Source organism: Hemicordylus capensis, chromosome 4 (genome assembly GCF_027244095.1).
Source record: "Hemicordylus capensis ecotype Gifberg chromosome 4, rHemCap1.1.pri, whole genome shotgun sequence".
NCBI classification, from domain to species: Eukaryota; Metazoa; Chordata; class Lepidosauria; order Squamata; family Cordylidae; genus Hemicordylus; species Hemicordylus capensis.
The window spans coordinates 310,602,204-310,623,326 of record NC_069660.1 but is presented as its reverse complement, the minus strand read 5'-3'; positions in this window follow the sequence as shown (position 1 = coordinate 310,623,326).

Sequence of the window (21,123 nt, the reverse complement as noted above, 5' to 3'; positions counted from 1 at the left end):
AATAAATGTAATTAACACTTGGGCAAAACCAGCTCTGACTTATTCCATGGGTTTAATTAAGTGGTCTGATACTAATCTGAAAGAGCTTGACCAACTGTCACTCATGACAAAGACTACTCTACTCTTCAAGCCATGGTCAAGGTCTATCAAAACTTCACCTCTTGAAGCCTAGTGGAAGATAATTCTAGCCAGCTACAGTATCAATGCAAGAAAGAACTGAAACATGTTCTTGAAAGCTCGAAACAAGCTTGCCTGGAAAATACCCAGAAAGCCTTAACAGAGGAAATGTGGGGGTAGCCTCATAAGTGAAACGATGGAAAGCAGGTAGACGTAAAACAGAAGTGGAAGATGCTGGCCCCAGGTGCACATAATGGACCTGTGATTCTTCTCTCTCTCTCTCTCTCTCTCTCTCTCTCTCTCTCTCTCTCTCTCTCACGCACACACAACACTCTCCTGTCTGCATTCAGATGAAACCAAGTGCGGACCCTCTGTAGTCAGGGAGACTTTGGGTATCACAGAGAGTACTCTCTCTGCAGAGAGGAAGGGGAACTGGCTGTGCAGGCTTCCTTCTTGCTTGAAGTGTTGGAAATTCTCTGTGGTGAGAGAATCCCTTTCTCAATATAGCAGAGTGCACAGAGGCACAACACAGCGGAATTTAGTTAGGCATGCGTGTATGCTGAGAGTAAAGTAACTTGGAGCCAATTCATAGTTTCAAATCAATATAAAAGGCATTTATTAAGGAACTCCATTCTAGATAGGAAAGTGAGGAGTTAGGATCTCTAATCTATCTATCTAGCTGGATGCAGATGGATTCTGCATCCTCTCTGCACATATGGTGCAGGGAGAGAGGCTTGCCATGTTGCAAGGTAGAAAGCCAGGTAGGAAGAGAAGAGAGAGGAAGGAGGAAGGTGAATCCCTAAGAGTAGCAATCTACATTTCAAATGGATAGCATCAGAGCAGTGGAGAAGTGATGACCAATGTCTTGACTCTCTAGCCCTCTGACTTACTAGTCTGTCCTCCACTGTCTGAGGCAAAGAGACAGTGCAAAGCCTTTTAACTTCCAACATGAAGGACATCCTGCACAGCTAATCACTGCTGGAGTTTGGGATTAGCTTGTTTGGGATTAACTCTGGTTAGAGTGAATGCAGCCTCCAGTTCTGCATTTGCTCATAATGCTCCAAGAGTCCAACCCAGTTATGAGCAGCGGAACTCACTACAAGCAAGGGTTAAAACTGGAGTTTGTGGAGCACAACCTTGGTTCTCTTTATAAATGGGACTGCAAATTGGACACATTCTGACATAACGGTTTGACAACCTCTGGCCCATGCAATTCCAGTTCCACATTACGTGCAAATGTGGCTGCCCTGTCATTGCTGTTCTAGATGGTGTAAATGTTACCAATTACTATCAACATATATAACAAAGAGGTCACAGATATAGACATGTAGAAAAGGCAAAGAAAAAGAAGAAATGATAGGATGTATAAGAGCTGTCTGCTTCATATGATCCCATTCAGAATATCTTGCAAGAAACAAACCAGTTGCAAAAATCATTCACCAGCAACTATTGAATCAGCTCAGAACTGCCTCCTTCTTATAATTACAGGCTTGACATTTCTTGAGAATAATGATTATAGCATGCACTGGGAGAAATCTTTTTATAACAGATAAAATAATAATTAGACCAACTCTAATGAGAGAAGAGAATGACAACAGCTACCTCTCTAAAAAAAAAATCTGTCAGGGATGTTGTAGCCCATGGTTTCTTAAGCTTGGGCCCCCAGATGTTGTTGGACTACAACTCCCAGAACCCCAGACATGGCCTTTGTGGCTGAGAATGATGGGAGTTGTAGTCCAAGCACATCTGGGGGCCCAAGCTTAAGAAACCCTGATATAAATAAATACACAAATGCCAAAATCTAGCTTTGCCCATAAAGAAGATTAAGGACTCAAGAGAATCCATATAGTTACATTCTGAATATTAACTGTGGGATATGTTCTAAGTAATCTGATGCAAAACTTTAAAAAAAAAACCCACCAACTTGTATCATCATCCCTATACAATTTAAAGCAGAAAGCTGCCATTCTTCAGATTTGCCAGATTATAGAACTAATATTCTCCTTTGAAAACTAAATTCACTTGGCATATTGGACATCTACCTGAGTAATCCACCTGATCTGATCACCCACCTGATGTTATATCTGATATCGCCAGGGCCCATCGATTCCGAATCCAACTCTGTCAAATTTGGATCGGGTGGAATCTGAATCCGAATGTTCTGAATGCACACAGGCCTAGACTTTACATCAGTTTTACAAGGAGCTGTCCTTGAAGATGACCTGGAAGTCTCAGCTAGTGGAGAATTGCAACATACTCCTCCAATTCTGCAGCAACTGAATGGGACACAGCTTTCTAGTTAGCTTCTATTTATGATGCTGATTTAAACTTTTGCAACTCTTCCTGGCCCAGGATCTACTGTCAGGCATTAACATTAAGGTCCCATTGATCTGCTCACATTGACTGCGCCAAAAACTTTGTATACAGCTGCATACAGCTGACAGACCACTGTACTGCCACACCCTTGCCAAAGTATAGGGCTCTCAGGCTTGGCCCCATCTGGGTTGGCCCCATCTGAGCAGGCTATCAATTGCAATACAGCAGGATATAAAACCATCATGATTGTCTCAGCATCAAGATCTTCTTGGTCTTGGTGTCTTCTATTCCTTGCTGTCTCATCAGCTTTGATCTCTGGCTTCAGCTCTGACGCTTGCATCTTTGCTACAGAAGGACTGTAAGGAGCTGATAAAAACCAAAATATTTCTGGCACACCCATTCTCTCACTCCTATGCAAATAATATCACCCACCCTTTCAATTATATCTATGCCCCAACTTCACCCATGACAAGATGATGTCTGTGGCAGGAATTTCTGTGTTGTCCCACCATAGTTAAAGGAAAAGGTAAGGTATGCTGTCAAGTCAGTTTCGACTCCTGGTGAACACAGAGCCCTGTGGTTGTCTTTGGTAGAATACAGGAGAGGTTTACCATTGCCATCTCCCACACAGCTGAGATGATGCCTTTCTGCATCTGCCTATATTGCTGCTGCCCGATAGAGGTGTTTCCCATAGTTTGGGAAACACATCAGCGGGGATTCAAACTGGCATCCTCTGACATTTCCCCGCTGAGCCTTTAGGTGACTCCAACCATAGTTACGTAGTTTCAAAACCACCATTAAATACCAGAGGTAATTCTGGAGTGAGATCTATTCCAGCTGACAGCTGATTGGTGTGGCTGAAAGGAAGAGGGTCTTTGATAAACATCCAAGAGGCTCAGAGAATCCATTTTATGTTCAACATGAGATGTCATTAATATTCAGTTTGAAATCTCTGTCACTACAACATTAGGGGCCTGGACTGAGCCATCAAAAGCGAGCAAATCCCAATTTATCTCTATTTTTTCTAGCTTGTCCTTAATTCACCTTGCTGTAATCCACACTTGGGTGTTTCAGTTAATAGAAAAGGATACCTCCTCACCAGGGAAACCAAGCACTAGCTTAGCACAGTGAAGTGATTCAAGGTTGCATTTTTAAGCCATGATTTTTTTTAAAAAAAAACTTTCTTAGATTAAAACAAGACCTTTAAATGCTATGGGTTTCTTTTCTTAAATGTCATGTCATTTATGAGCAGATCAAGGGATCTTATTTTATTAGCAGTCATCTGACCTGTTTTCTCCATTTCTTGTAGGAGAAACTCAGCAGTAGAAAAGGACAACCAAGGAAACCTATACCTATAGCCCTATTCAGGCATTATGTTGTTCAGGTGTCTGTACACCAGTAGCAGCTGATGCAGGTGCTGCCGGGGGTGGTGGTGGGAGGCAACTTTAAGTCTAAATGAGTAGGTGCTTACCTCCCATATGGCTCACCTGAGAGCTCTTCAAAGCAGTGGCGTGCCGACCAGCATCTGCTGCGGTGGAGTGATCCACCACTCAGCTGGCCTCTGCACATGTGCGGAGGCCATTCCTCCACTGCAGTGGGTGCTGGGAGACATGTCATTGCTGGTAAAAGCTTTCAGGTGCAGTGGTATGGGAGGCTACCCCTAAAAGTAGGGGTAAGCAGTGAGGTGGTCAAATTTACAGATGATGCCAAACTATTTGCATAGTGAAATCCAAAACGGATTGTGAGGAGCTCCAAAAAGATCTCTCCAAACTAGGAGAGTGGGCGACAAAATGGCAAATGTGGTTCAGTGTTGGTAAGTGTAAAGTTATGCACATCGGGACGAAAAACCCCAACTTCAAGTATACGCTAATCGGATCTGAGCTGTTGACTGACCAGGGGAGGGATCTTGGGGTCATGGTAGACAGCTTGTTGAAAGTGTTGACTCAATGTGCGGCAGCTGTGAAAAAGGCCAATTCCACGCTAGGGATCATTAGGAAAGGGATTGAAAATAAAACTGCTAATATTATAATGCCCTTATACAAAACTATGGTGTGGCCACACCCGGAGAACTGTGTACAATTCTGGTCACCACATCTAAAGCAGGACATTGTAGAACTGGAAAAGGTGCAGAAGAGAGCAACCAAGATGAACAGGGGCCTAGAGCACCTTTCTTATGAGGCAAGTCTACATCACCTGGGGCTATTTAGTTTAGAAAAAAAGACGACTGTGGGAAGACATGATAGAAGTCTATAAAATCATGCATGGTGTGGAGAAAGTGGATAGAGAGAAATTCTTCTCCCTCTCGCATAACACTAGAACCAGGGGTAATCCCATGAAATTGACTGCCGGTAAATTTATGACCAGCAAACGGAAGTATTTTTTCACACAACACATAATCAACTTGTGGAATTCTCTGCCACAATATGTGGTGACAACCAATATCTTGATGGCTTTAAGAGAGGTTTGGATAACTTCATGGAAGAGAGATCTATCAACGGCTACTAGTCGGAGGGCTATAGGCACCTCCAGCCTCAAAGGCCGGATGCCTCTGAGTACCAGTTGAAGGGGAGTAACAGCAGGAGAGAGGGCATGCCCTCAACTCCTGCCTGTAGGCTTTCAGCTGCATCTGGTGGGCCACTGTGTGAAACAGGATACTGGACTAGATGGGCCTTGGGCCTGATCCAATAGGGCTGTTCTTATGGGGCATGCGACTGTAAGCTGTTTGGAATTCCCTGGAGGAACAAGGCAGGAGAAGGCAAAACATACAGTTTTATCATGATATTTATTCTAGATTTGAGCCAAAATGTCAAAAGCCAAATGTGAGAGTGTGAAAGGGGCTGCCATACCCATCTTTCCCCAGAAGGCCTCCTGTGCTTCTAGAGGCATCTGGTGGGCCACTGTGTGAAACAGGATGCTGGACCTGATAGACCTTGGGCTTGATCCAGCAAGGCTGTTCATATGTGCTAATGGCATTTATTCATTTGCTGTTATTCAGGCCACAAGCCTCACCAGCTATTTTGTGAAAATGGTATTGTGAAACCGGTGGAGCCATTCCAAAGGAAAAGCTGGTTTCTTTCTTTCTTTGTCTGTTTATTTATTTAACATATTTATATACTGCTCACATCTCTGGGCGGTTTGCAATGAACAACACAAATTAAAACAAGATTAAAACATTAAATCAATTAAATTTAAAAAAAACACTGTTACATTTTTTAAGTCTAATTAAAAGATGAGCAAATGTGTCTTAACAGCCTTTCTAAAAGTTGTCAGAAAAGGGATGGCTCTTATTTCAGCAGGGAGTGAATAAGTCTCGGGGCAGCAATGGAGAAGGTCCGTCCCTGAGTAGCCACCAGACGAGCTGCTGGCAACTGCAGACTGACCTCCCCAGATGATCTCAATATGTGGTGGAGCTCATAATAAAGAAGGCATTCTTAAATACCCTTCACTTGCTTCATAACCTCCCCAAAACATTCAGGCCACAAATTCAGCTCAGCCTTCATTTATACTTGCCAACATGGCAGGCAGCCCTCTGTTAATATCATGCACCCCTCGGGGTTGCTACACAACCTGAAAGCCAGCCCCGGGTAGTCCATCAGGGCTCCTGCAGAACAACGCACAGGGCTACTTCCTTTGGAAACAGTAGAGTGATGCTGGGTGACTTCCCAGAAGTGGTTTTAATTTAATTTTGAACAGCTACAGCCAACTATTAATGTTAGGGGGAAAATGAAAGAGGCAGTGAAATTCATCGGTCTATAAAAGGGTTTAAAATGTGCTGTAGTGTCATCACCACTTCCCCTCACCCCCTGTTTTTGGGTTGGATATTTAATTTCAGTTGCTATATTTAAGCTCAAGAGTTTCCAGCAGTGTGAGACAGAGCACTGAGAATGATGTTTTAACATTTAAACGTATTTGCTCAATTTTGTTAAGAGCTTTGTTTTGAATTGTTTTACTTGCACATTAAAGCGGTCTTAATATCTTGTCTGGTTGTAATTTTATGCTGCAGCAGCCCCATTGCACTATACTGTCAGGGTTGTCTTTCAGGTCTTGCAGTAGTCTTGACAAGTCTCTAACTTTGATGCCCCCCCCCCAATAAATATATGAAGCTGCCTTATACTGAATGAAAGGAGACTATTGTTCCATCTAGCTCAGTATTGTCTGCTCTGGTTGCAGCAGCTCTGCAGAGTCTCCGACAGAGGCCTTTCCCATCAACTTCTACTTAATCTTTTAACTAGAGCAACAATTCAGAGTGAGGGCAATGATGATCGAGGCAGCATTGCCCTGACTTGCAAATGGCTTTCAAAGCTGATTGTCTGCATAATGGAAAAATCCTGACATACCAACGCATTCACAATGTGATTTCTGATTGGCTATGAACACCCTCCTGACTACTCCCCCCCAAAAAAAAAGACACCTCAACACAGACAGCATGCTCACATGGGAAACATTGGAACAAGACTAGTTCTGATTCCATTCAGGCCCCAAAAGAGATGAGGGCTGATTGATCAACCCTCACTGAAAGGGTCCCCAAGAACAGTATTTTACTTTCCCCCATACATGGAATGGAAACGATATACTAATATAAGAAAAAGGATGTAAGCATGTTGGATGGTGATTCCATGAGCAGGAGACTCCTGTGCCTGAGCCTCTTGCTCACGGAATCACCCTGCTTGCAGCCTTCACTACATCAGATAGGCTGAAAGCATTAGGCGCCCACCCGGCAGGGGAGAGTGATTGACATTCCGGCGGGAATTCTGCCTCCCTTTTGGAGGCTGTACTCAAGTAGACCTCCTGTTTTATAGCAACTGAAGATTGTACAAGTGTGGAATATAGCATGTACAGGTGAAACTCGGAAAATTAGAATATTGTGCAAAAGTCCATTAATTTCAGTAATGCAAATTAAAAGGTGAAACTGATATATGAGACAGACGCATTACATGCAAAGTGAGATAAGTCAAGCCTTAATTTGTTATAATTGTGATGATCATGGCGTACAGCTCATGAAAACCCCAAATCCACAATCCCAGAAAATTAGAATATTACATGGAACCAAGAAGACAAGGATTGTAGAATAGAACAATATCGGACCTCCGAAAAGTATACAGTGTACTGTGCTTGATTGGCCAGCAAACTCACCTGACCTGACCCCATAGAGAATCTATGGGGCATTGCCGAGAGAAGGATGAGAGACATGAGACCAAACAATGCAGAAGAGCTGAAGGCCACTAATGAAGCATCCTGGTCTTCCATAATACCTCATCAGTGCCACAGGCTGATAGCATCCATGCCACGCCGCATTGAGGCAGTAATTGCTGCAAAAGGGGCCCAAACCAAATACTGAATACATATGCATGCTTATACTTTTCAGAGGTCCAATATTGTTCTATTCTTCAATCCTTGTCTTCTTGGTTCCATGTAATATTCTAATTTTCTGGGATTGTGGATTTTGGGGTTTTCATGAGCTGTACGCCATGATCATCACAATTATAACAAATTAAAGCTTGACTTATCTCGCTTTGTATGTAATGCGTCTGTCTCATATATCAGTTTCACCTTTTAATTTGCATTACTGAAATTAATGGACTTTTGCACAATATTCTAATTTTCCGAGTTTCACCTGTAAATAGGGCTTTTCCCATGCTGCAATGCGATGGTATGTTGACGATTGATTCTACACGGAAAGATGAGTTTGTTAAGCCAGGTGCTTTTAAAACAAAATGGTATGACAGAAAGTACTCTGTGATCTGCATGACCTGACTTGTGTTGACTAAACATTTAGAAGCGAGTCCAGCAATGCTCTCCCCTCGGGGTAGGTTAGTAGAAGGCTAGACTACATCACTCCCATAAAAGAGCCTGTACAAATCAATGGGAAGTGACTCAGAACTGCCCTGGGTACCTGTCACTGTGTTCCGGCAAAGGAGCTCCTAATTATGGATGTCAGCTCATCTCTTCGATGTATTGTCTGTGGTCCATGAAAAAGGAAGCAGGGAGAGAGAGAGACCTGGATTTATAGACCAGAGACTAGTCTGGTCTATAGCTGCTTTATGAATTCATAATATGATGGCAGAGCCTGGAAGCAGTGCTGAAACCAAGGGATTATTGGCATCTCCATCCTCAACCCCACTTGCTAAGGTCGATTTGCACAAGTCCATTTGTGTGTTGTTGTTTTTTTGCATGAGGATAAGGTTGGGCATCACCTGGAGGTGATGATTTTAATTTCAATTTAATCACTTTGACAGCTTCATAGATGGAAGCTATCACAGCATTGTGCAAGGCGGTTGAGGAGGTGCAGCTGCTGCTGTTGTCTTTTCAGGCTCTCTGTTCTTCAGCATTTCAGCCTTATAAAAGTTACAATGCCTGAAGCTTGACATTTTTTTTTAATTGGCAGTTGTGAAATGAATAATGTTGTTTAAAAATTGTCAAAAGAACTGTGTGTGTGTTCAAGGATGCTTATTTGCCACTATTAATTAAAAATATTCTTAAACACATTCACTTTAAAAAAATACTTACACAAAGCCTTTAAGCTCTACAGGTTCTCAATAATAATGTCAAGTGTTGATGTCGTTTTTTTTAACATTGCCTATTGCCTTGATATTGGTGTTAGAGAAGAAAGACTGTCTGTTGACATATTTTTAAAGCGAAAGGGAGAAAAATAATAACAGCTGAAACCAATTTTCAGAAACGTTCAAAATCTGCTGAATTTTCCCATTCTGGAATAGAAAATGTTAAGTTCAGATCTGAAATTGGGCATTCTGGCTATGATGTGCATTAACTCCAACATTCAGTTGGAATATACTTTTAGGGTTTGTAATGTCTTTTGACATCACAAACATCAGAAATAAAATTTTAAATTGATTGTCAAATAATTTTCATTGCAGATTGTTTGTCAAATGCTACCAGATCAAAAACACCATGACATGTCAGCGATCATATAGCATCAAATAATACATATCCTTGCATGTTACCATCAAATATTATATGTCAATGGTCTTCAAATTGGATTCCAGAGAAGCCAGGATTATTTTGAAACTTGCAGTGGATTCCTCAAAGGGAAGCAAGGTAGGGCCATAACTCTGTTAAAGAGTAGAGGGTTTGCATACACAGGGTTCTTACTCCAATTTCTGGCATCTCCACATAGGGCTGGGAAACACCCCCATCTGGAACCTTTGACAGCTACTAGTCATTATAGACAAAACTGAGCGAGTTTGTCCTTAATTTATGTTGAAAGCTGCAAAAACTTCATTCTGTAAGCCACACACATTCTGGTGAAATGAACCAAAGCTGTGCTCTGAGTACTTAGGAACATAGCAAGCTGCCATATACCGAGTCAGATCCTTGGTCCATCTAGCTCAGTATTGTCTGCACAGATTGGCAGCGGCTTCTCCAAGGTTGCAGGCAGGAATCTCTCTTGGAGATAGGAATCTCTATCTTGAAGATGCCAGGGAGGTTATTTGGAAACTTCTGCTCTTCCCAGAGAGGCTCCATCCCCTGAGGGGAATATCTTACAATGCTCACAAATGTAGTCTCCCGTTCAAATGCAAACCAGGACATACCCTGCTTAGCAAAAGAGACAATTCATGCTTGCTACCACAAGACCAGCTCTCCTCCCATAAATTGAAGGTGATGGGGGGGGGGATTAGAACTTGCAGTAAAGCCTCTCAGTTAACCCACAGTAAAGCCTGCTGTCTGGAAATGCTCCTGGTGCCTTGCAAATATCAACTTTAGGCAAAGGTCTGTCCTCCATTGAGGGCTGAGTGAGTTCCAGCTGCTCTCTCCCACTCTCTTGCTTCAGAGCTCAAGAGAAGGAACTTGGCCTGAAGGTGACTATGGAAGGATAATGTCAAAGGATGTCAGCCTCTGGGTTACGTGGAGGGGGAATTGCCATAACCTTAATGGCCAGCACTTCTGCCTGGACTCTCCAAAGCTGCTGCTCACAGAAGCGCTATCACAGTTACCGCGTATTTCCCTTCACACAAACAATGCCATAATTGTGCATGCCAAGCAGGAAGGGGTGACTGACAGCTCTGGGGTGGGACTTCCTCCCTGCTTTCCGAGCTGTAACCATGAGTGATGCTGTGCTTGATAACATGTGAATTAGGCTAATGAGGAAAGTCAAGTGAGTCGTCCAGGCTCTCTAGAACATTCAAAACTACACAATTCTCCTTCTCCTGCCAAAGATGCTTCCTGCAGACTCCACTGCTACTCCCCACAGAGTCTTCACCAATGAATATAAAATTCTTCTGCAATAATGCTGTTGAATTCCCAGTCAGAATTCCCAGTCTTACCCCTAGGCGTCCGGGCCAAAGACCAGGGCTTCCACACACAACCTGGGGGGCACCCTATCCTTCTTTGTCTGTCCTGGGTGGTGCTCTGCTTTAGAGACCAAGGGGCAGTCGGGAAAGAAATATGTGGGATGGGAATGTGTTCAGTTGCGTGTCGAAATGTTTCTGCTAATGCATATTTGCATAAATATACCTGTTTTATATTCTTACATTCTTGTGAGTTCAGTTGCTGCTTGTGTCCTCAAGAACCCATGTGTTAAAAACACTGTGTTTGTCTTGTATGTGTGTAGGGGGAATTATGCTTAACTTGCAGCGATTGGGGAGTGGGCTCCAAAGGCCTTTAGGTCCAGGCTCCAAAATTACCTAGGTGCACACAGGATGTGCACACAACCAAGGACAATACACAGGTGTGTGTTGTAGTGATGCATGCTCTGTTTCCAAATTATACTCCCATAGCATCGTACAATTCTGAATTTAAAAAGTCCTGTTGGGTTTGCTTCTGTCAAAAGAGTTCTCTGCATTCAGCAGTACTCAAGAAGTTGGGTGAAAAGGCAATATTCCCAAAGTTGCCACTAGTTTCCCTGAAGCAAAAAAAAAAAAAAAAAAAGTGATCCCAATTTAGAAGTCCCTGCTTGGGCAAAAGATGTGAGATACTCTATTTGGAAGGAAGCAAAAGGTGTTTTGATAAGACTAAGTAATGCTTATTATTCCTCAGCATGGTGTCTGTCACATATTGTGGACTGAGATGATGACAATAGAGTAAGATGGTTTTAAAAAATGATCTCACACTTCAGTTCAATTCAGCTCAACCTGTTGAAGCATGTAGAACAAAAGAAGATTCCTGAAACAGAAACACCATTGAGGCAGAGAATGCAGCCCAATGAGTAGCGAATGAATAAGGCATACCATGAAATCTGGAAGCTACTGTGCCAAGTTCACATTAAGAAATATTTTGTAGAAGGGGGGAAAACCAGGCAGAGGCTAAATTTACAGCTTGAGGATATTTCTTCTGGAAAAATATTATTTTGGGAAGCTCATCAACAATCATCTAGCAAAAATATCCATGAATTAAATGCAGTGTTAAACAGACTTAAAATAATTTTCCAGGCTAAATTAACACAAGGTGATACTTGTTATGAAATGTCTGCAGCAAAATGAGGGGTTGAGGGGCTGTGAAATGAACCCCACCCCAAGAAAATGTTGCACACAACTGTGTAGTTAATTTGCTGTTTCTGTGGCTGTTTGCCAGCTTTACTACTACTAGTTGGAGGGCTGTGAGCCACCTCCAGCCTCAAAGGCAGGATGCCTCTGAGTACCAGTTGCAGGGGAGTAACAGCAGGAGAGAGGGCATGCCCTCAACTCCTGCCTGTGGCTTCCAGAGGCATCTGGTGGGCCACTGTGCGAAACCGGATGCTGGAATGGATGGGCCTTGGGCCTGATCCAGCAGGGCTGTTCTTATGTTCTTATGTTCTTAAGGAAGGCACCACTCAGTTGTCTGGGCAACTGGATGATTCTTTGTGTTTGGCTGTCCTCCTGTTGCCTTGACAATTCATGGATGTGCTCCCTTTTTCTTGCTTCTAGTCCACATCTTTGGAAAGTTCCTGCAAACCACAAAGCTTCAACAACAGCTTCACAGCCCGCAAACTGGCTGACATCTCGATTAACACAGCATGAGTGCAAGGTTGTTGTAGTAGCTATATCCATGAAGTCAGCAGCTCACATTCCAGACGCGAGATTCGCTGGTGCTACAAGGTAAGCTTATGACACCTGTGGCGTGCCTCTTTCTGTGAAACCTCTTCCTTATTCAGTAGGCGGGTTCTCACAAGTTCAGGAACTGTGCACACTCACATTTTGTGATTGTGTGCTTGTAAAATGGAAGGTAGGTGGGAGGGGAATTGATCAGTGTTTGCTTCACAGGACCAAAAGCACTGAGGGCAGGGAGGGCTGTGGGGAAGGCTGGAGCCTACTGCTTCCCACCACACGATGGGTGCCACTCCGCAGTGCCATGCACCCACATGACTGGCATATGACCACTTCAAGAGCAGCAAGGGTGAGCGGGGTGAGCAGGCTGGGTCCTCTTGCGTCCCACTGTGTGAGGATCATAGTGCATTGGGAGATTTCCCCGCTGTCATGAACCCATGAACCCCGAGTATGACATGGAGGAGTCTCATGATGAAGGGGTGTGTGAGCTGACTGGAATCGAGCTGGGCTTGTGTTCGAGCCAGCTCAGCTCAAAGGCTCGCACTGGAGCTAGCCCAGCCACCTAAAATGTGAAGCCGATCTGAGCTTGATTCACATTTGGGAGGCAGTCGGAGGGGGCTGTTGGAGGAGCTCCCTCCACCGTCCCTGATGCCTTATTTTTAAATACTACCTTTTATCTCAAACCCCCTGCATTTACCTAAGGAAAAGCCCTTTCCTTGTAAAAGGGAATCCATGCCAGATTCCCCCTTATAAGTATACCCCTCAAGCCAGCTCATGAGCCGGCTCAGCCGGGCTTGAGACCTGGACCGGAAATGGGCCTGGCTTGATCAAGCCCAAGCCCAAGCTACCCAGGGTGGCTCAAATCCAGTCCGGATTAGTGCTGAACCAGGAGAATCAGTTCCGTGTACATCCCTATAGGGCTCAGCCTCTTTAAGACATCCCAGGCTCGGCTGGGGCTGAAGTGTTGACTCTGTATTTAAAGCCTCTGTTTGCCTACAGCATTTGCTGAAGCAACATTGTCGTGAATGTGTGCTACCTTGGTTCTGCTCCTTGCTTTTCCTGGCTTCTGACCCTTTGCTTGTTTTTGGACTTCAACCCTGCCTGCTCCTAATGGACTGATCTTTGACTTCTGACCCTTTGCCTGGTTTGACTTTGATTTGCCTGCCCTACCAAAGCAAACAGGAGGTCTCTGGCTCCTGACCTCCTGCGTGTTGGACTTCGCCTGGCCTGCTCCCACAGTGTGCTTCCTGCCACACCTGACCTGTCCAGGTACAGCACCTACTGCTGGATGCTTCTTCTGTCTGGCTCTATGGATGCTTGGGCACTGGCATCCTGAGTGCCCACATGACCTGGTGATGAGGAAGGAGGGTGGATGCATGCCCTTTCCCCTCACTTTCAGCCTGGGTTTTAAACCCAGGCTACCTGGTACATCTCACAACCAGCTCTACCTGGACAGAGTTGCTCTTGCCCAGGTAGAGCTAGTAGTGACAATGACCTCGTTGCCTGCTTCTCCCCAGCAATCCTTTTAGAGGTTACAACCCAGTGTCTTTGCTTCATGGCACTCAATGGGAGTCAATGAAAACAAAGCCAACCTCATCTGCATAGCCCTGTTCTGGCTTCTTTTTCTTGGTCACACTTGAGTGCAACAGAATGTTAGGAATGGGCTTTTATGAGTATGGATATTATTAGGAAATGCATCATTTTGTATCTCAGAAATGTGCTTCCACACTTCCTGCATTGTGACACCGCAGTCCTTACGCAGACAGCAGGGTGCCGTTCCTATTTCTTTCCAATGCCTTGTTTCAAATTTAATCACTGTGATATATATATATCCAGTGTAAGGAAGTTGCTGTTTTTTTCGGGTTGTTAGTTTCCGCAAGACTGCTCCCCCTGCTGTTTACTTTTCGAATGTGACTTGCCTGAACGGAGGCATTTTGCTGCTGTTGAGCAGCTAGTCTGGAAAGTGCCCTGTCATATGCCTAATAAAGGAATAGTCAATCGGAAGCCATAACAATAAAAACAATGGGAATATCCTTTCAGAACCTCAGGTCTCTGTAAAACTAAAGTGTGTCGTCAAGTCAGCTTTGACTCCTGGCACCCACAGAGCCCTGTGGTTGTCTTTGGTAGAATGCAGGAGGGGTTTAGCATTGCCTCCTCCTGCACAGTATGAGATGATGCCTTTCTGCATCTTCCTATATTGCTGCTGCCTGATATAGGTGCTTCCCATAGTCTGGGAAACATAACAGCGGGGATTCAAACTGGCAAACTTCTGCTTGATAGTCAAGCATTTCCCTGCTGAATACACTGATTACAACATATAGCAGAGACTCAAAACATTAGGAATTTGGAGGACAAATACCATTTTGCAAAGCCATGAACCTCCCTATCAGCTGCACCCACTGACCCTTTCATTTTCTAGGAATTCTATGGGTTTGTTCCCAAAGAACACTAGAATTGAAGAGAGATGCTCCAAAGTTCTGTTTCTGAAAGTAATTCGACTTATTGCTTTGCCAAGTACATCTTCTGGGTGATTGTGACATGGTTAACTTTACCATCAATCTTTTTGTAACCTCCCTTTAAACATTGGGGTTGTTATAGGAATTAAATGCTGCTTCCCATAACGACGGCCATCATAGAAACCCTATATATGGAATCCCATAAATACTTTACAGCTGCCCAGCAAATGATTCATGTCGCATTAAATTACATTTCTGTTCCCCCTGCACAGCCTCCTCCCATTTCCCTGACACTTCAATTCATTAAGCAGGCCTATATGAAGACGCGTGCCTTGGAAATATCATGTTCAATAACATGGGAGTCAGTTGCCTGCAAATCGCCATAATCCACCTTCCTTAGAAAAATGTTGTTTCACTCCAGCTCTTTTCCTAATGACAGATGGAAGCGTCCTTATGAAAACCCATTTCTGATTATTTGTGCATCATTAATGAGACCTCTCTTTTGACTTTCCCTACTCCCCCAACTCTGCAGTGAATTCAGACAGGCTTAAAAGGAACAAATGTTGATTAAGATGATATTAGACAATTAATTATGCTTCCTAATAACCCTTCACCTTATCAAGCATCCTCTGTTGTTGTTTTAAATTGGAAAGAAGAAAAAACCCAGATAATTACATATTCCCAAGTTCCAATCAACTTGTGGGCAGAGATGAGATGGTGTGGAAAAAAATGAAGCAAGACCTAAAAGGGTGGAGGAGGAGAACAGAAAGGATATGTGTGAGAGGTGATAATCATTTTAGCAGGAGATAAAGGAGCATGTTCTTTTTCAACAGCTCTTTCAGGCTCAGTTTTTTAAATCATTATTACAGCTAGTCTATGCAAGAGAGAGAAAAAGGCATGACGACTCCTGATATTAGACCTATTCACACATTACATTCAATAAGTGTGTACAATTGGAACAATATAATGCCCCCCGCATCTGACATCAAATGCTGGGGCATGTCGGGACTGCGAGGTGTGGCCCCTGATTGGCAGCAGCCTGGGTTCTTTGAACCCATTCGCCCAATGGTGGCTCTGTCTCTGCTCTTGCCCATTACTGACATTAGGACCATAGGAAGCTTCCATATACTAAGTCAGACCATTGGTCTATCTAGCTCAGTATTGTCTACACAGACTGGCAGCAGCTTCTCCAAGGCTGCAGGTAGGAATCTCTCTCAGCCCTATCTTGGAGAAGCCAAGGAGGGAACTTGAAACCTTCTGCTCTTCCCCAAGTGGCTCCCTCCCCTAAAGGGCACATCTTATATTGTTCAGTTGTGGTCTCATACATTATGCTGTATGAGTGTACAGATGTCTATATGCTTGCACACATGTTTGTGTAGATGACTGTACCTGCATTCATTTTAAAGGTGTGCCTGTATACAGGCCTTCAAATGCATGGTACAGATAGAAAGTGTACTTCTGTGCCTGCATTCAACATAACATGTGAATGGCTGTACCTGTGTACAGATCTGTACCTCTGTACACTGTGCACTCATTGTATGACTGTCAGACATAACATGTGAATGGGCCTTCTTTTTTCCTAAAACTGTAGAGACTGCACTCTACTGAAGGCTGGATAAGAGTCTCCACCCATGCCACCAGTGGGACCCTGCAGTGTCCATCTCGATAGGTTTACCAGAGTTCTCTAACAGAGAATCCCAGATGTTCTTGACTACAGCTCCCATAATTCCAAGCCAGAGGCCACTGCAGCTGGGGATGCTGGGATCTATAGTCAACAGAAACACCTCTGAATCCCTTTACAGGGAACATTGAGCCCCAGCTTGGCCTCCTCATACTTTGCAAGCTGCACACCACAAAGACCTGGCTGGCACACAAAGAGATTACAGTCTCCACCCACCTCCAACACCTCTTCTTCCAGGATTGTCTCTTAGCCTAGCTCACATGGATATCCCCATTTCTAGCCAATGGTGATGGTGAATGCTCAGTGGAGCCAATGGTTATGGTGACTGCTCAATGCAGCCAAGCCACCCAGCTATCTCCATGGTGGGCAGGTGACAGTGAGCTGTTGTGCTCTGCAGTGAGTGATGTGCTACAGGAGGACATGTTTTATGTTCTTTCTCCTTTTTCTTCTGCACAGGACTCAATGATTCCACCTGGAGATCTTGCCCCTGCTGACCTGAGAGTCATGTTTACATAATTATGTAGGAAGCTCTCTTAAACCAAGTCAGACCATTGGTCCATCTAGCTCATTATTGTATTGTCTACACAGACTGGGAGCGGCTTCTCCAAAGTTGCAGGCAGGACTCAGCTTTATCTATAGATGCCAAGGAGGGAACTCGGAACCATGCAAATGCTCTTCCCAGAGCAGTTCCATCCCCTAAGGGGAATATCTTACAGTGCTCACGTGTAGTTTCCCATTCAAATGCAAACCAGGATGGACCCTACTTAGCAAAGGGGGCAATTCATGCTTGCTACCACAAGACCAACTCTCCTCCCAGAGACCAGCTCTCCTCCAGCTCTCCATGGTTTCCCCCATGGTCAGGGCCAACTGTTCCCAAATCCCGATCATGAGTCAATATTCCAGGTGCCGAAGCTGAATGGACACTTGAGATAGAGCTCAGAATGCAGCAACTAAAAGGTTCTGCTCTGCTGACCAAACAAGTGTGGGGAGGCTTCCCAGCTTAGTCAATCCAGAGGCTTAATAATATTGCCGGCTAGTCCTGCTGGTCACAGGGGAGGTTGATGCATGCAGGTCATGTTAGAGCAGGGGGCACCAACTGCAGCCCTCCAGCTGTCCTTGAACTACAAGTCCCATCAACCCCAGTCACAATGGTCAGCAGCCAGAAATGGTGGGAACTGTAGGCCAACATCTGCAGGAAGACCACAGTTTGAAGCCCTTGTGTCAGACCTGAGAAAGTTTCTCTTGGTGGTTTATTTTCCCCTCCTGGACATGCTGATTAAATTCCACAGGTCAGGGGCATAGGGACCATAGAGGAAGATTGTCCCCTGCCACCAGGGTCTGGGCCCCCCACCAAGGCATCCCCTTGCCCTTGGCCAGGGTGCCTTCTTGCCCCCTTTCACACCCAGCCGGTGAATAGGTCACTTGCCAGTTGGGAGCGAGAGACACACCCCTCTCCTACCCCAGCAGTATTTCACTGAAATGCTGGCTGTGTGGGGGTGGAGGAGCCCAGCATGGCCACTACCTCAACCAGAAACACTAGGGAGAAGTTTGGATCCAGAAGCACTCCCAGACAGCATACCTGTTCCTTCTGGGGAAGTATGACTAATCCAGAACCGGCAGATCTGAATGGTCTCCTGAGTTCCGACCTCACACAATAAGGACCTCCATTTCATTTGGATTCAGTCTCAGTTTGAGATTGAAGTCCCTTACCACCATAAGCCTGGGAGACTCCAACGCCAAGCATGAGACCAAGGCCATCAGCTCAGTTAGGGGCTCTGTGGAGCAGCAGGATGATCGGGACACCAACAGAAGTCCCAGTCTTTCCCCGGTCCCCAAACTTAAATATACACATTCAATGTGGTCAGACACTTCGACAGGGAGATGTAAAGGAAATGTTATTCTTATAGACCACAGCCACTCCACCTCCCTGGCCACATCCTCTTACTTGCTCCTCAATAGAGTATCCTGGAGGGAGAAGCTGGGACCAGACTGGGCCACCAGCCTCCTCCAGCCAAATCTCTGTGATACATACTAGGTCGGCCCCTTCAGCCGTAATCAGATCATGGATGGTTTCTGATTTGTTCTGGACTGACCTGACATTACAGAGGAGCAAGGTGAGGTTCCAAGGGTGGTTGGAGGCACTGCTCCCCAAGGTCAAAGAGCTGGCAGGACAGCTGGAAGGGGAAACAGCTATTTGATTTCTGATTCCCCTTCCCCTGTAATGGCCTGCTGACCTGACAACATTACTTCTTCTATTCCCCAGCACTACTGTCAATGGACACCCTCTCATCTCCCCATCTCCAGACAAGCCTATACACATGGATAACTAACTTCACCCAAGACTCAGCAGTAGAAGCGTTCTCAACAGCAGCTTCAGCTTCTTATACAAATATAAAATAACATACTCTGTCCCAGCCCTCAATCCCACACTGAAGGCCCAGCACCAAAAGCCGGCCTAGGGTTGCCAACTGTCCCGCATTACGCGGGACGTCCCTCATTTCAGGGATGAAATGTTGATCCCTATAAGGACAACATCTGTCCCACATTTTGTTGGCAGGGCAAGTAGTGGCTGTGTAAATACTTGCAGTGGGGGTGTGTGCATTTTATTCCTTTTGCTATGTAAGTTATTTTGAGAAGTTTTTGGTTGAAAAGTGATATAACTTGAAAATGTTCTAAATAATAACAATGCTGGCATTATTCAATAGCATATGAACATAAGAACAGCCCTGCTGGATCAGGCCCAAGGCCCATCTAGTCCAGCATCCTGTTTCACACAGGGGACCACCAGATGCCTCTGGAAGTCACAGGCAGGAGTTGAGGGCATGCCTTCTCTCCTGCTGTTACTCCCCTGCAACTGGTACTCAAGAGGCATCTTGCCTTTGAGGCTGGCGGTGGCCTATAGCCCTCCAACTAGTAGCCACTGATAGAACTCTCTTCCACAAAGTTATCAAAACCCCTCTTCAAGCCATCCAGGTTGCAGTTTGTCACCACATCTCGTGGCAGAGAATTCCACAAGCTGAATTGGCGTTGTGTGAATATAATTCAATAACATATATGTCATTGAGACTCCGGATCTTGATTACCACTGCATACACCTCCCACCGCCTAAACCTGTGTCCCCCATTTTGGCAATGTTGGCAACCCTAGGCTGGCCCCCTTTTGCGGCCAGCTTTGGCATCCACCTGCCACTGGCTGTGCTGCCAGCCGCACCTCTGGAGCACCCCTCCTTCCTGATAAGCTCCAGAAAGACAGTCTCTCCTCTCACAAAAGACCTTGAGACAGGGCTGATGTAATTAATGCCCACAGTTGTAGATTATCAAGTAGCGAAGGCCACAACGCTAACAAGGGAAGCCACAACGTTAACAAAGGCAGCAGAGCAAGATCTCAGCAGAGCTGATCTTCTGGCTGTCCAGGCTGGGCAAGAGGAGTGGGAGGCTGCAATAAGTCTCCCAGTCCAGGCCCGGACGATAAGCTGGCAAAGTCTGTGCCTCTTACCTTACCCTCTTCAGTCTTCTCAGATGCCTCTGAGAAGCCCAGAGGCAAGAGGTGAGGGCATACCCTATCTCCTGATGTTGCTCCCCTGCAACTGGTACTTAGAGGCTTCTTTCCTCTGAGTCTGGAGGTGGCCCATAAACACCAAACTAGAAGCCATTGATAGACCTGTCCTCCAATCTGTCCTCCAATCTGTCCAAGCTCCTTTTAAAGCCATCCAAGCTAGTGGCCATCACCACATCCTGTGGCAGAGAGTTCCACAGATTAATTATGCACTGTGTGGGGAAAGTACTTCCTTTTGTCAGTCCCAAATTTCCTGGCCATCAGTTTCATAGGATGACCCTTGGTTCTAGTGTAGTGTGAGAGGCAGTAAAATTTCTCTATGTCCACTCTCTCTACTCCATGCATAATTTTATGCACCTCTATCATGTCTCCCCATAGTCACCTCTTTTCCAGACTAAAAAGCACCAGAAGCTTCAGCCTTGCCTCATAAGGAAGGTGCTCCAGGCCCTGATCATCTTGGTCGCCCACTTCTGCACCTTTTCTAGTTCTACAATGTCCTTAAGATACAATGTCCAGAATTGTACAGAGTGCTCCAAATGTGGCCCCACTGTAGATTTGTATAAGGGCATTATAATATTAGCATTTTTATTTTCACCCCCCCTTCCCAATGATCCCTAGCATGAAATTGGCCTTTTTCACAGTTGTCGTGCACTGAGTCGACACTTTCAATGAGCTGTCTACAATGACTCCCAAATCTCTTTCTTGGTCAGTCACCACAACTCAGACAACTCAACTCTCACTACTCCAATAAAAACTGAAGTCAACAGAATCCGGGAAGCAAGGGTGAGGTACTCTGCTTTCTATGCTCTCTCTCTGTCCCCCATTCATTAATATCATCTTTGATCACATCATTAAGTACACAGGCCCATCAGTTGGATGAGTGCTGTGTTTGTGACCTAGTATGGCGGATATTAATGAGCACCCTATACCGTGTGACTTACTTTGCCTGAACTTTTCATAACCTTTGCTGTTTGGAGAGCCTCAGCCTCCATCTGAGTTAAGTCCTCACTGCAGAACC